General features: G+C 45.8%; 6 non-coding genes across 6 annotated transcripts; all 6 read right to left on the bottom strand.

Moving 5' to 3' along the window:
* Window positions 1-2,154: 2,154 nt before the first annotated feature.
* LOC138800187 (small nucleolar RNA SNORD47) lies at window positions 2,155-2,229 on the bottom strand. Its single transcript, XR_011364390.1, has one exon. It is a non-coding gene; the product is annotated as a small nucleolar RNA SNORD47 (small nucleolar RNA).
* A 3,045-nt stretch (window positions 2,230-5,274) lies between these two features.
* LOC138800197 (small nucleolar RNA snR60/Z15/Z230/Z193/J17) lies at window positions 5,275-5,351 on the bottom strand. Its single transcript, XR_011364399.1, has one exon. It is a non-coding gene; the product is annotated as a small nucleolar RNA snR60/Z15/Z230/Z193/J17 (small nucleolar RNA).
* Window positions 5,352-5,504: 153 nt separating this feature from the next.
* Window positions 5,505-5,578, bottom strand: LOC138800178 (small nucleolar RNA SNORD79). Its single transcript, XR_011364381.1, has one exon. It is a non-coding gene; the product is annotated as a small nucleolar RNA SNORD79 (small nucleolar RNA).
* Window positions 5,579-6,030: 452 nt separating this feature from the next.
* On the bottom strand, window positions 6,031-6,094 carry LOC138800211 (small nucleolar RNA SNORD75). Its single transcript, XR_011364412.1, has one exon. It is a non-coding gene; the product is annotated as a small nucleolar RNA SNORD75 (small nucleolar RNA).
* Window positions 6,095-6,378: 284 nt separating this feature from the next.
* Window positions 6,379-6,460, bottom strand: LOC138800194 (small nucleolar RNA snR60/Z15/Z230/Z193/J17). The gene has a single exon (XR_011364396.1). It is a non-coding gene; the product is annotated as a small nucleolar RNA snR60/Z15/Z230/Z193/J17 (small nucleolar RNA).
* A 418-nt stretch (window positions 6,461-6,878) lies between these two features.
* LOC138800189 (small nucleolar RNA SNORD47) lies at window positions 6,879-6,955 on the bottom strand. Its single transcript, XR_011364392.1, has one exon. It is a non-coding gene; the product is annotated as a small nucleolar RNA SNORD47 (small nucleolar RNA).
* Window positions 6,956-13,236: the final 6,281 nt, after the last annotated feature.

Below are 13,236 nucleotides of genomic sequence, written 5' to 3'. Positions count from 1 at the left end.
AAAAAGCTTCAGCGCGACGAGGACGGTGACATCTGCACCAAATCCACAGGGATATTATTGGGCTGTAGTGCTGCCTGTATGAGCTCCCCAATATCTGCAGGAACCTCACCCGGGAGACGTCTCTGGGAGATATTCAGATGCTTCATAGGCTGATGGGGGTGAGGAGGAGGAGGAGGAGGAGGAGGAATCCATCTTACTTATCCTGCTCTCTTTATTACCAATACATCAGGCCCCAGTTACAGCAGGAACCTACATCTCATTACTGGAGCCGCTAACTGCAGAAGCTGCTGCATAGAATGAGACTTCCCTGGTAAGGTGCATGGGAGGGGGGCGATGGTGATCCGGATCGATAGTGCTGATCAGGAGGATCAGTCATGCCCCCATGCTGCTACAGTGTCATATTAAGCTTTAATAGGATGGGCTGACGGTTTTAACCTATACCAGAGAACGAGTCACAGCTGCACTCCCTGATCAGATTAAACCACCGGACCCTATCGTGCAGGTGGGAGCCACATTGTAAGATCTCACAGGTGATTGATCAGCAAATCACAGGAAATTCTGATCTTTATACCACAAACTGCGGCCAAACTACAATTCCCATCATACCTGAAGAGCTAAAGCTTCAGCCGCCCAGACATGCGGTGTTGCAGCTTTCCACCAGGTGGAGGGACCTGTGACCGAGTCTTACTGACCCGCACCTCTAATGGTGCAATCACAGATATGACAGTTGTGAAGCCAAAGCCAGGAATTTGTTTGAAATTGAGAAATAAGTCTTTCCTTTATGACCTATTCTGTTTATAGTCTGCTCCTGGCTTTGGCTTCAATAAGCTGGCAGCTAAATCTGTAAATGCACCATAAGGCAGAGGTCAGCTGTGACACAGAGGGGAAGCGTCAGCGATCAGTAAGGGCCCTATTCCACCGGACGATTATAGTTTGCATAATCGTTAACGATCTCAAACGACCGCTATTGGGAAAGACCTGTAAAAGTTCACTCATTTCCATGGGACAATAATCGTTTCTTCGGTATTTCTTCGCTATTGTGTTCATATCTACTGCGAACGACGCGAACGACATCTTATTCAATGCAAACTAGCAACGATAAAAATAGGTCTTATAAAGCGATCAACGATTTCTCGTTCAGTTGTTAATCGTTAACTGCATTTCAAACGATCGTTGAGATTTGAACGATTTAACGATAATCTAAACAATAATCGTCCATTGGAATAGGGCCCTAAGGAGTTTGTTTTTTAGTTCATTCTGAATATTCAGCAGACAAAGCAGAAGTCATGTTCTACCCTCTTTATTACAGACATCAGATTACAGACTCCCGCTCATCATGTGACCGATCACAGAATGTTCCTTTAACCTAAGAGGGGAATACAACCAGACGTCAGTAAGGCCGTGTATCCTGGAGGTCTCCTTAGCGTTACGGTCAGTGGGTGTCAGCACTTGTGTTGTCATCTTTATATCAGGGAGAGAGTTCAATGTAGTCGTCATCATTCACCCATCATCCAGTATTAGGACGGCAGAGAGAAGTCACCTACCAGAAGGGTCCACAGGGTCCCGCCAGCACCGCTGCAATGGAACAAAGTCAGGTTATACAAGTATACATTGTTTATTGGTCACATATCAATATGCTGAAGGTTTCTTAAAGGGGTGTGAGAAAAATCAGAAGATTAGGGCCTGACAAATGTGCCACCGATGTACACCCCTGTATAGAGGACCACCAAAATTCTATTTCAAATAAACTGGTGCAAGAGATTTGTAACTACTATTAAGTCTTCAGTACTTATCAGCTGCTGTATGTCTTGCAGGAAGTGGTAAATTCAGTCTGACACAGTGCTCTCTGCTGCCACCTCTGTCCATGTCAGGAACTGTCCAGAGCAGCAGCAAATCCCCATAGACACCTCTCCTGCTGGACAGTTCCTGGCATGGACAGAGGTGGCAGCAGAGAGCACTGTCAGATTGGAGATAATTCACCACTTCCTGCAGGACATACAGCAACTGATAAGTACTGGAAGACTGGAGATTTTTTTTTTTATATATATATATAGAATTACAAGTCTCTGGCACCAGTTCATTTAAAAGGAAAAAGTTAACCCTTTAAGCCACCAAGTCTTCTATAACACGAATAAGCCAAAGCTCTGCCCCAGTAGCCTCAGAGAAAAGTGGAACGGTTAGTGGTGATATCATCCTGACTCATATGGCAGAATCGTCTCATCACTGGTAATAGGAAGCAGAGCAGAAGTCAGGAGTCTCTAGAATTTAGATACTTACATTCACAGCATCCAAGTAGCGTCCAACCTATGGAGAAAGTGACAGGTTAGTGACACCATAAAGACGGACCAATACACTGAAGCATTACTGGTAACTATTCAGTCGGTGTATAGACTCCCACTGATCACTATATAATACTGTATCAACTTACAGGAGGCCATCTGCAACATGGAGCAGTGCCTTATGGAGTGAAGCGCTCAGTTGTGCACTTCTCCCACTTCTGGCAACTGATGTGAATCTGATCACCTAGACCAGGGATGGGGGAACCTCTGGTGCTCCATCAGTTGCAAAACTACAATTCCCATAATGCCTGGAGAGCTAACGCTCTGGTTGTCCAGGTGTGATGGAAATTGCAGTTTTACAACAGCTGGAGGGCCAAGCTTTCCCATGCCCGACCACCACACTCTAAAAGAAACTTCTAAAGTTGACAGTAACCTTAGCGGTCTGCATCAGTCAGTCAAGTTATCCTCACAAGTAATTGGAGGCCTGATTCATAAAGTCATCACATACAGACCACTGTGCACTGTAGATAGATTATAGTAGTTACCCGTCAGGTTTTATAGCAAGATCCTTAAACTGGTATCTATATCACACTTATGTGGCATCCCACAGGGGCAACATTAAGGGGGTCTGAACCCCAGTCTCAGCAGCCATGTTCCTTCTAGACTTCAGTGAGGCGGCTCTTATTTGAGTATATCTACATAAGTGCATGATATGGAGTCGCCCTCCACACACTGTATAATCTGCACTGGAGATATCAGGCAGGGAGGTTTTACCTCACAAAGGAACAAATATTCATCTTATAGCAATATAGTATAGGAGATCAGCCGTCAGGATGGTAACACAAGGCCGAGACCAAGCTCTGTCACTTACCAGATATCGGGGTCCAGTCACCGAGTGATGAGGATATTAGTGAGACCTGGAGAGAGATCCATCTGTGAGTACAATATACTGATCAATATTCCTAGAAGCCTGAGCAGAAGCTTACACCAATCAAATTCCACCCCTGCCAGTAACTATAATGGGCACTGTCAGACACATCAAGCTTATTGCTGGGGACCGTCTGCACAAGAATACTGCTGGCTGAAGTGGGCTGCCTGGAAACCATGGACTAGGCCATATCCATGTCTTACAGACTCCTAGGGCTGCATCCAACTTTGACATTTGAACACTGGCAGCTAAACAATTGGACTTGGGCATGCTGGAGTTTAGTAACAGGTATGTTTTTAAAGTAATATCACCCTCATACCCTTGCTTCATTTCATTGGTGGACAGTGTCACCTGGGCGGGGCTTCAAGGCAGTTGGGCCCCATCTCCCCGCCTAGGTGACACTGTCCACAGATGACGTTTTAGATCAGAGACAGACAAGTGTTCTACCAGTATACATCAAAGATACAGCATCCCCCCCTCTAACAAACCTAAACCTGACATCTCCCTCTCGGTCTGTGGTACTAGCATCACTCCTGTGCATCAGGCTCGATGTCTGGGGGTTATGCTAGACTCTGATCTATCCTTCACTCCCTATATTCAAGGTCTTGCACGCTCCTGTCACCTTAATCTCAAAAACATCTCTAGAATCCGCCCATTTCTCACCACTGACACCACTCAGACTCTGACTGTCACCCTGATCCATTCCTGTCTTGACTACTGTAACTCCCTACTAATCGGTCTTCCTTTCTCTAAGCTCTTCCCTCTCCAGTCTATCCTGAACGCAGCAGCCAGGCTCATCTTCCTCTCCAGCCGCTATACCGACATCTCCCTTCTGTGACAGTCACTGCACTGGTTACCCATTAAATATAGAACACAGTTCAAGCTCCTCACCCATAAAGCTCTCCACAACTCTGCCCCTCCATACATCTCCTCCCTCATCTCCACAGCTCTGCCCCTCCATACATCTCCTCCCTCATCTACCATCCTTCCCGTGCTCTGCGTTCTGCTAATGACCTTACACTAACCTCTTCTATAATCAGAACTTCTCATTCCCGCCTCCAAGACTTCTCTCGTGCTGCACCAGTTCTCTGGAACTCCTTTCCCAAAGACCTCAGACTTATTTCCAACATCCCCAGTTTCAAGCGTGCCCTAAAGACCCATCTCTCCAGGCTTATAACATTTCGTAATCTCGTCTCCTTCTGCTATCTCCTCTCCATCCTCTCTATAACTTCTTCGGTGCTAGTTACACTGTCCTTGTCATCTGAGCTCAAAATGGCTTGTTACTGGCTCGCCCAGTCACCTATAGGCACTTAGAGATTCTATGTACAATGACTGGAACATTGACAAATAAAGCACTTGTTGCCTCCTGTGTTACTCCCAGTCATCCAAATCTGTATCTCTTGAGAGCAGGTCTCTAATGCGGTATTTTAATTTATTCATTGTATAATTTAATATATAACCTCTAATGTATTTATATAATTAAAGCGCTGCGGAATCTGTTGGCGCAATTATTATTATTATTATTACTACATCTAAGCTTGTGGATGGTGCAGAGAACTGCACAGAGTAAGGGCTCGTTCCCACTGAGGAAAGGTAGCGGAATTCCGCGACGGAATTGTCCGCCGCGGAATGCCGTTAGCCTCCCGCTCATAATGGGAGTCTATGGGAGGCGCGCGCTCCTGCCCTGTCCGCGCTGAAGAATGAACATGTTCATTCTTCAGCGCGGACAGGGCAGGAGCGCACGCCTCCCATAGACTCCCATTATGAGCGGGAGGCTAACGGCATTCCGCGGCGGACAATTCAGTCGCGGAATTCCGCTACCTTTCCTCAGTGGGAACGAGCCCTAAGGGGGATAAGAGGACCACCAAGCCATCTCCACATAATGATTAGCAGCAATTACATGTCACATTACAGTGTGGCTACTGATGTACAGAGGAACCAATTCACAGCTTATAGTACATTTTGGGACCTGCAGAAACCAATTTCCCCTTCAACGTTAAAGTACAACACTACCACATACTGGATCATGTATGATCACCCCAACACAATTAGTTTCCATGTACAGCACAGGATGCATCAGATAGGAGCGAAAGACTGTTCATCACTGTCAGTCTGATGAACTATGAATTCATCATGTGATCCTGGGCCGCACAACTTCCCTGAACCAAAGGGCCAATACAAGGAAACTCACCTCACAGCCGGCACTTCCAGAGGAACAGGGACATCTAAAAAAGGAGGAGGAAAAAAGTTCTGAGATTGCTGGAGAAACCAAAGCTCGACGCCAGTGATGACAGCTGCACGTCAGCAAGAGCGTCTCCTTCATTCTTATTCAGAGAGATTCCCATTGATTTTCTATTAAATCATCATTGTGCTGTGGTGAAGGGCGACCGATCCTCCCAGGTACTTACATTAGATGCCTTGCAACGCTAAAGAGGAGAAGAAACACAGTTTAGACCGTTATAGTAACAAATTTGCTGTACAAGTATATATCAGATGATAACCCCCCCCCCCCCCCCAGCATGAACTCAGACTGGAGCCGTGTGCAGAAGTTCAGAGTAACAAATATCTTTAAGACGGCCAAACTAACAAGTGTCTTACAGGCCGTGCAATGCTCTATGGGAAGATGCAAAGTAGCAGTTTTCCAGAAGGAAACTTGTACTAAAGCGCCCCTTATTGCAGGAACCACTTGGAGGGAACCAGTCACCTGGGCACAGTATCCACAGATATGGCCCCTGATAACTACCCCTCCTGCAGAAGCTACAGGGACAGTAAAGCCATCAGGAATGTTTCAGGCAGATCTTAGTGCCGGCATCGATGACCATAAGCCTCAGTTTTATAAAGTTGTCAGAAATCACTTCTGTCCACTACTCTTGAACCATCATCGGCTTAGGTCAGGCCTTAGAAGTTGCCCATGAAGCTAAGATGTCGGCAAAGGGAGAAAATGTTTGCACCGTGGAGGTAGCCAATTTCTACAGCGGCCGGAACCTGGTAAAGAAGCAAATGCTAGGCTGCTGAGACGTTCCCATCTACTCTGCATGTCTAATGCTCTGAGATACTCACCATAGAAGTCACAGCAGACTCCACTCCTCATCTTGTAGGGATCACACTAAGGGAGAAAAACCCAACATTAGAACAGGTTCCTTAGCCAACAATGGGGTTATAACATCTCCAGAGACACATCAGATAGGAGCGAAAGACAAGTAGGTATTCATCACTGCTCATCTGCTGAACTATGTGATCATCATTGTGTCTGGAAACTATACCCAAAACTATAGTCATGTGACAACCACCTATGTAATCTAACTACTGATGCAACTATTCACCAGTCATGTCACAGGCATTTCTGGAGAGGACAGAACCTGTTTGGTAGATTATGTGGTCTGACCATCCCCCCTCCTTAATCTTCTCCACCATCTTATGGACAGGGAGTGGGACAAGTTGGACCCCAATACCCATAACCCAGGAAGCTTCCATGTTGTCTATAGCAGCTGCCTGGTGTTGTACTCTGGAGGGGTGATACAAAGGAGATGCCATGTCTATGGTGGGTGCCCTGTCCAGTTAGTGAGGTTTCTTACCTAGTTTGGTGCCCAGAACATGGTGACCTGTAAGAATTAGAGGTTGAATATTAGTCCCAGATTACAGACGTCTCAGTCTTGTACTATAATCTTCAGGTTCTCAGAAAGAAATGGAACGGTTAAAGATATAATCATCCTTAATCATATGGCAGAATCGGTTTCATCACTGTAACCAGGTAAGAGATGGCATGACTGCCGCTCACCATCGATATGACGAGGTAACTCACCAGGTTATAGCCGGCATTAGGTTCAGGACCTAGAATAAAGTGTATAGCAGTTAGTGCTGTCGGGTTATACAAGCAGGACACTAAGGGTCAGGGGGTCATGTCAGTATTGCAGTTCGTCCACACAGACTTCAGGTCAGACATTTGAAGCATCATGAATAACCCCAGGATCATGTTATGTAACCGGTTGCTTTTGATAATAGTCGGAGAAGGCTATAACCACACAGATTTATAGAAAAATAAGGTATTTAATACAAAGAACAATACTTAGCTGTAGTTACAGATGGTACAGATGCATAGTTGTTTTATCCACAATGAAATGGGGAGCCCCTTTGTATATTATGGTCTAATATACGCCCATTTCCCTCGATGACCACCAGGGTGCTGGGCACCTTCCATCCATGGTCCCAGCTGAGGCTGGCTCGAAGCTACATACCCCCGACCTTTATAGTAAGTTTGGGTGGGGGTGATGTGCTTGTATGTCTATGTAGACCACTGATGACCATGAATGGAAGTTATCTGATGTTTCTCCGGCCTTGTACATATTTACCAAGCACAATGGGGACCCAGTTTTACAATTACAGCTATAAGGTTCTTTCAGCCATACAACAATAGCAACAAACAACTGTATCCTCCAATGTTTACACTATTGTGAAGGTATATGGCTGGACAGTTGACATAGGTGTGACAGTATACATACACACACACAACTACAATGACTTCTACACACATAGCCATACGAATAAATATATATACATATATATATATACACACAAGACATTAAAATAATACATTCCTTCTCATTACATCAATAAGACACTTTAATTTTCTGAAATGAACCCATCCGGTTACAATGTTATAATCTGGATTAGAGGACGATATTGCCCGTGCAGTCACATGAGTATAATAGCAGGTACGCCATAGCTATACAAACACAGAAAATGGCTGAGATCAGATGAGTACCTCACTTTTAATGTTCTGATGTAAGAAGCAGATTTGATCAGCACATGACATCGGCTTTTTCTATCCCCGCACTGTTCTTGGACGAGAGACCATCAGAAGGGTTCAAGTTAAAGGGATTGATCTCCCAGAACAGCTGCATGCACCTGGCAGACAGGTCTCATCTGGTGTTGGGAGGTTCCAGGCTCCATGGTGTCATGTCGGTAAAATGCATTTTAATTCTGCACAAGAAAAAGGGGGAGAGCCATGAACTAGTCATCAGGATAGTGACTAGTTACAGCTGTGTCCCGTCAGTGCCGCTAATGTGTCGTCAATCACCCTGCAGTGTGCAGATAGGATAGAGCCGTGACTAGTCCATGCTCTCCCTCGCCTCTCACTGGATTAAAATGTATTTTACTCGACAGGAAGACAAAGCCGTATTCCTACACCACAGGAAGACAGCCAGATGCGAGATTTCAGCTCATTATAGCCCCAGGTATGCAGCACAGGCTTATAGAGTATGGGCCCTATTACACCAACAGATTATCTGACAGATTTTTTTAAGCCAAAAACAGAAGTGAATTTAAAAAGAGAAATCTCAGTCTTTCCATTATTACCTGTTATCTGGTTTATAGTCCATTCCTGGTTTCGGCTAAGAAAAATCTGTCAGATAATCTGTTGGTGTAATAGGGCCCATAGGCTGCCAATTCCTCAGTTGTGGACTAGTAAGCCGTTCTGCAGCACACAAGTTAGTGTGCACCTGTCCAGAACTTTTGGCATGTCTGCCTTTTTTTTTTGGTCCGGGTCCGAGTGTTTACACCCCAAGACTTAGAGAAGGGGCTGGGAGAAGGCTGCCAGGTGTGGTCCTCTCCCAGCCCTGTCACATGGTGAGTCAAGGTCCTAATGTCTAAAGGCCATATTACACCAACAGATCTGACAACAGATTATCTGCCAAAGATGTGAAGCCAAACCCAGGAGTGGATTTGAAAAGAGGAGAAATCCAGTCCTTCTTTATGACCTGTTCCCTGTTTATAGTCTGTTCCTGGGTTTGGATTCAAATCTTTGGCAGATAATCTGTCATCAGATCTGTAGGTGGAATAGAGCCTTAAGCAGCCCGACTTTCAGATACAGTGCGGTCCTCCCTCCTCAGTCATACAACTGTACAGGTGCAATCACTCAGACCAAAACTCTTGGCATGTCAAGTTTTACTAAGACCAGTGCAGTTTAAAGGGAACCTGTCACCCTCCCCCCCCCCCCCCGTGTCAGCGGCATTAACCCCCCCCTGAGCCCGCTCCGTATGCAGCAGGGGTCGACTACCATGTGTAGCAGACCCCTGCTGCCGGTGTCTCTCTGATAATAGGGTCCGGTGCAGCCACACTCTTGAAATGATTTATGTGGCATGGAGAGCGGGAGTTCCAGGAGAGAAGGACAGAGAAGGCTGAAGAGGGAGAGGGGGGCTGTAACCTGCAGATAACCCTGCGCCCAAATCCAGGTCACCATGCCCTGAAAGCAGGAAAAGTGCAACTACAACCTTCATGATCCCAATAAATGAAGTGTCTGTGCTACATGACTACAACCCCCATTGTCCCCACATAGCTGGAGTGTTATTGTCCTTACTATAAAATTATCACCTTTCTGATCACGCACGGTAAACAAAGCAAGCGCATAAAAACAAAGTTCAGTATCACAAAAAAACGTGGTACTAAATAAAACTACAGATCAAGGCACAAAAATCACAGCCAGACAGGCTAAAAAAAAATGACAAAGTGTTAGGAGTGCGAGCAGGGCAATTTTTAAGCACATTTTAAATAATGGAAACTTTATTTTTAAAGTAATAAAATTAAAGGAACTTAAATTAGTTTTAGTTTTTACTGACCTGACAGTCGGGGGGGGGGGGGGGGGGGGGGGCGCATTTCTATTCTTGTGGGTTTTTTTAATATAATTTATTCAGTATCGAATTGGTATTGACCATTGGGGGAAAAAAAAGGTGGCATTGGTATCGAACTCAAAATTTTGGTATCGTGACATCACTAGTCTCTACAGTCCAGACATATGTCAGTGGAAATTGGAGTTGGACATGACTGGAAATCTCAGCCTGATCCCCTTTGTTCTCAGAGATGAGGCGCATCAGAGCCTTATGTCATCTCATATTAGTAACCCTGAAAGTTCTGATCTCCTTGGATCACTAAATAGGCTGCACCCCTTCTGTAAATTAGTCACACTGTTATAACCCCATTTTATAAGTCATTCTGTCAAAGTTAAAATGGGTCAAAGGGGTAATGACTCTCCTTAAGGAGAACCTGTCTCAAGGACGTGTGGAGACTTACAGACCATTGCTGCTGCACTAGGAATTCTGGGAAGAAAGAATATGCAAAGTAGCTCTCACACCTCTTAAGCAAAGAGATATCCTTTCAAGTCAAGTCTCGCTTAGTCAAGGAGCCTTAGAACATTGACTGGAGATTTTATGCCAAGCCAAACTATCTCTCCAAAAGGAAAGATTTCCCATCTGCAGATAGCCATTTCGGGTTTTTGACCCTCATCAGTGCAAAGCAGGGTGTTGGCTGGCTAGTGAGAGGTCTATTGACGTGGGTCAAAGGGGTAATGACTCTCCTTAAGGAGAGCCCGTCTCAAGGACGTGTGGAGACTTACAGACCATTGCTGCTCCACTAGGAATTCTGGGAAGAAAGAATATGCAAAGTAGCTCTCACAATGGTCACCCAAGAGTGGGAAACCCCATCCAAGACATAGCAGCCGCTGCCTGTCCTCAGGTTGTAGGTATGCAGCCTCCTGCTCTCTGCAATGTATGGAGTAGCCCATATAGAATGAATGGAGCGGGGGCGGAGGACACCCCCAAACCTGCGCATAGGGGACAGCCTTATATAGGACTAAAGGGAAACTCTGGACAAGACTGGGGAGGGGGTAGATGAAAGCACCAAAGTCCACTTACCTCCTTGACTCCAGCATGGTGCTGCATCAGTCCCTGCTGCTTCTGGTCTATGACCATGCAAGAGCAGTAAGCAGCCAGGGACCAAAGACTGAGGCAGCACAATGCGGGAAGCGGTGCTGCACCAGGGAGGTAAGTGGACTTAGGCGCTCTCATACTCCCCCAGAGTACCCCTTTAAGAGCAAAAACCACAGAACATTCCCAACTTACACTACCGTTCAAAAGTTTGGGGTCACCCAAACAATTGTGTTTTCCATGAAAAGTCACACTTCACCACCATACGTTGTAAAATGAATAAAAAAAATAGTCAAGACATTGACAAGGTTAGAAATAATCATTTGTATTACATTGTTTTTACATCACACTTTGCTTTCGTCACAGAATGCTCCTTTTGCAGCAATTCCAGCATTGCACACCTTTGGCATTCTAGCTATTAATCTGTTGGGGTAAGCTGGAGAAATTGCCCCCCACGCTTCTAGAAGCAGCTCCCACAAGTTGGATTGGTTGGATGGGCACTTCTGGCGTACCATATGGTCCAGCTGCTCCCACAACAGCTCAATGGGGTGGTGATCTGGTGACTGCGCTGGCCACTCCATTACCTATGATAGAATACCAGCTTCTGCTGGTAATACACTCACCGTCCACTTTATTAGGTACTCCTGTCCAACTGCACGTTACCACTTAATTTCTAATCAGCCAATCGCATGGCGGCAACTCAGTGCATTAAGGCATATAGACATGGTCAAGACAATCTCCTGCAGTTCAAACCGAGCATCGGTATGGGGAAGAAAGGTGATTTGAGGGCCTTTGAACGTGGCATAGTTGTTGGTGCCAGAAGGGCTGGTCTGAGTATTTCAGAAACTGCTGATCTACTGGGATTTTCACGCACAACCATCTCTAGGGTTTACAGAGAATGGTCCGAAAAAGAAAAACCATCTAGTGAGCGGCAGTTCTGTGGACGGAAATGCCTTGTTGATGCCAGAGGTCAGAGGAGAATGGGCAGACTGGTTCCAGCTGATAGAAAGGCAACAGTGACTCAAATAGCCAACCGTTACAACCAAGGTAGGCAGAAGAGCATCTCTGAACGCAGTGCGTCGAACTTTGAGGCAGATGGGCTACAGCAGCAGAAGACCACACCAGGTGCCACTCCGCTCAGCTAAGAACAGGAAACTGAGGCTACAATTTGCACAAGCTCATCGAAATTGGACAGTAGAAGATTGGAAAAACGTTGCCTGGTCTGATGAGTCTCGATTTCTGCTGCGACATTCGGATGGTAGGGTCAGAATTTAGCGTCAACAACATGAAAGCATGGATCCATCCTGCCTTGTATCAACGGTTCAGGCTGGTGGTGGTGGTGTCATGGTGTGGGGAATATTTTCTTGGCACTCTTTGGGCCCCTTGGTACCAATTGAGCATGGTTGCAACACCACAGCCTACCTGAGTATTGTTGCTGACCATGTCCATCCCTTTATGACCACAATGTACCCAACATCTGATGGCGACTTTCAGCAGGATAATGCGCCATGTCATAAAGCTAGAAGCATCTCAGACTGGTTTCTTGAACATGACAATGAGGTCACTGTACTCCAATGGCCTCCAGTCACCAGATCTCAATCCAATAGAGCATCTTTGGGATGTGGTGGAACGCGAGATTGGCATCATGGATGTGCAGCCGACAAATGTGCGGCAACTGTGTGATGCCATCATGTAAATATGGACCAAAATCTCTGAGGAAGCTTCCAGCACCTTGTTGAATCTATGCCACAAATTGAGGCAGTTCTGAAGGCAAAAGGGGGTCCAACCCGTTACTAGCATGGTGTACCTAATAAAGTGGCCGGTGAGTGTAGTTCTTGCACAATTTGGAGGTGTGTTTAGGGTCATTGTCCTGTTGTAGGATGAAATTGGCTCCAACCAAGCGCTGCCCACTGGGTATGGCATGGCGGTGCAGAGTGATGGCCTTCCTTATTCACAATCCCTTTTACCCTGTACAAATCTCCCACCTTACCAGCATCAATCCCAGACCATCACATGACCTCCACCATGCTAACAGATGGCGTCAGGCATTCTTCCAGCATCTTCTCATTTCTTCTGCGTCTCACAAACGTTCTTCTTTGTGATCCAAACACCTCAAACTTGGATTTATCCGTCCACAACACTTTTTTCCAGTCTTCCTCTGCCTAATGTCTGTGTTCTTTTGCCCATCTATCTTTTTCTTTTATTGGCCAGTCTCGGATTTGGATTTTTCTTTGCCACTCTGCCCTGAAGGCCAAAATCCCGCAGCCGCCTCTTCACTGTAGATGGTGACACTGGTGTTTTGCGGGTACTATTTAATGAAGATGCCAGTTGG

Source organism: Dendropsophus ebraccatus, chromosome 8 (genome assembly GCF_027789765.1).
Source record: "Dendropsophus ebraccatus isolate aDenEbr1 chromosome 8, aDenEbr1.pat, whole genome shotgun sequence".
NCBI classification, from domain to species: domain Eukaryota; kingdom Metazoa; phylum Chordata; class Amphibia; order Anura; family Hylidae; genus Dendropsophus; species Dendropsophus ebraccatus.
Note: the sequence above shows the minus strand (reverse complement) of the source record. Positions and strands in the feature narration are given on the sequence as shown.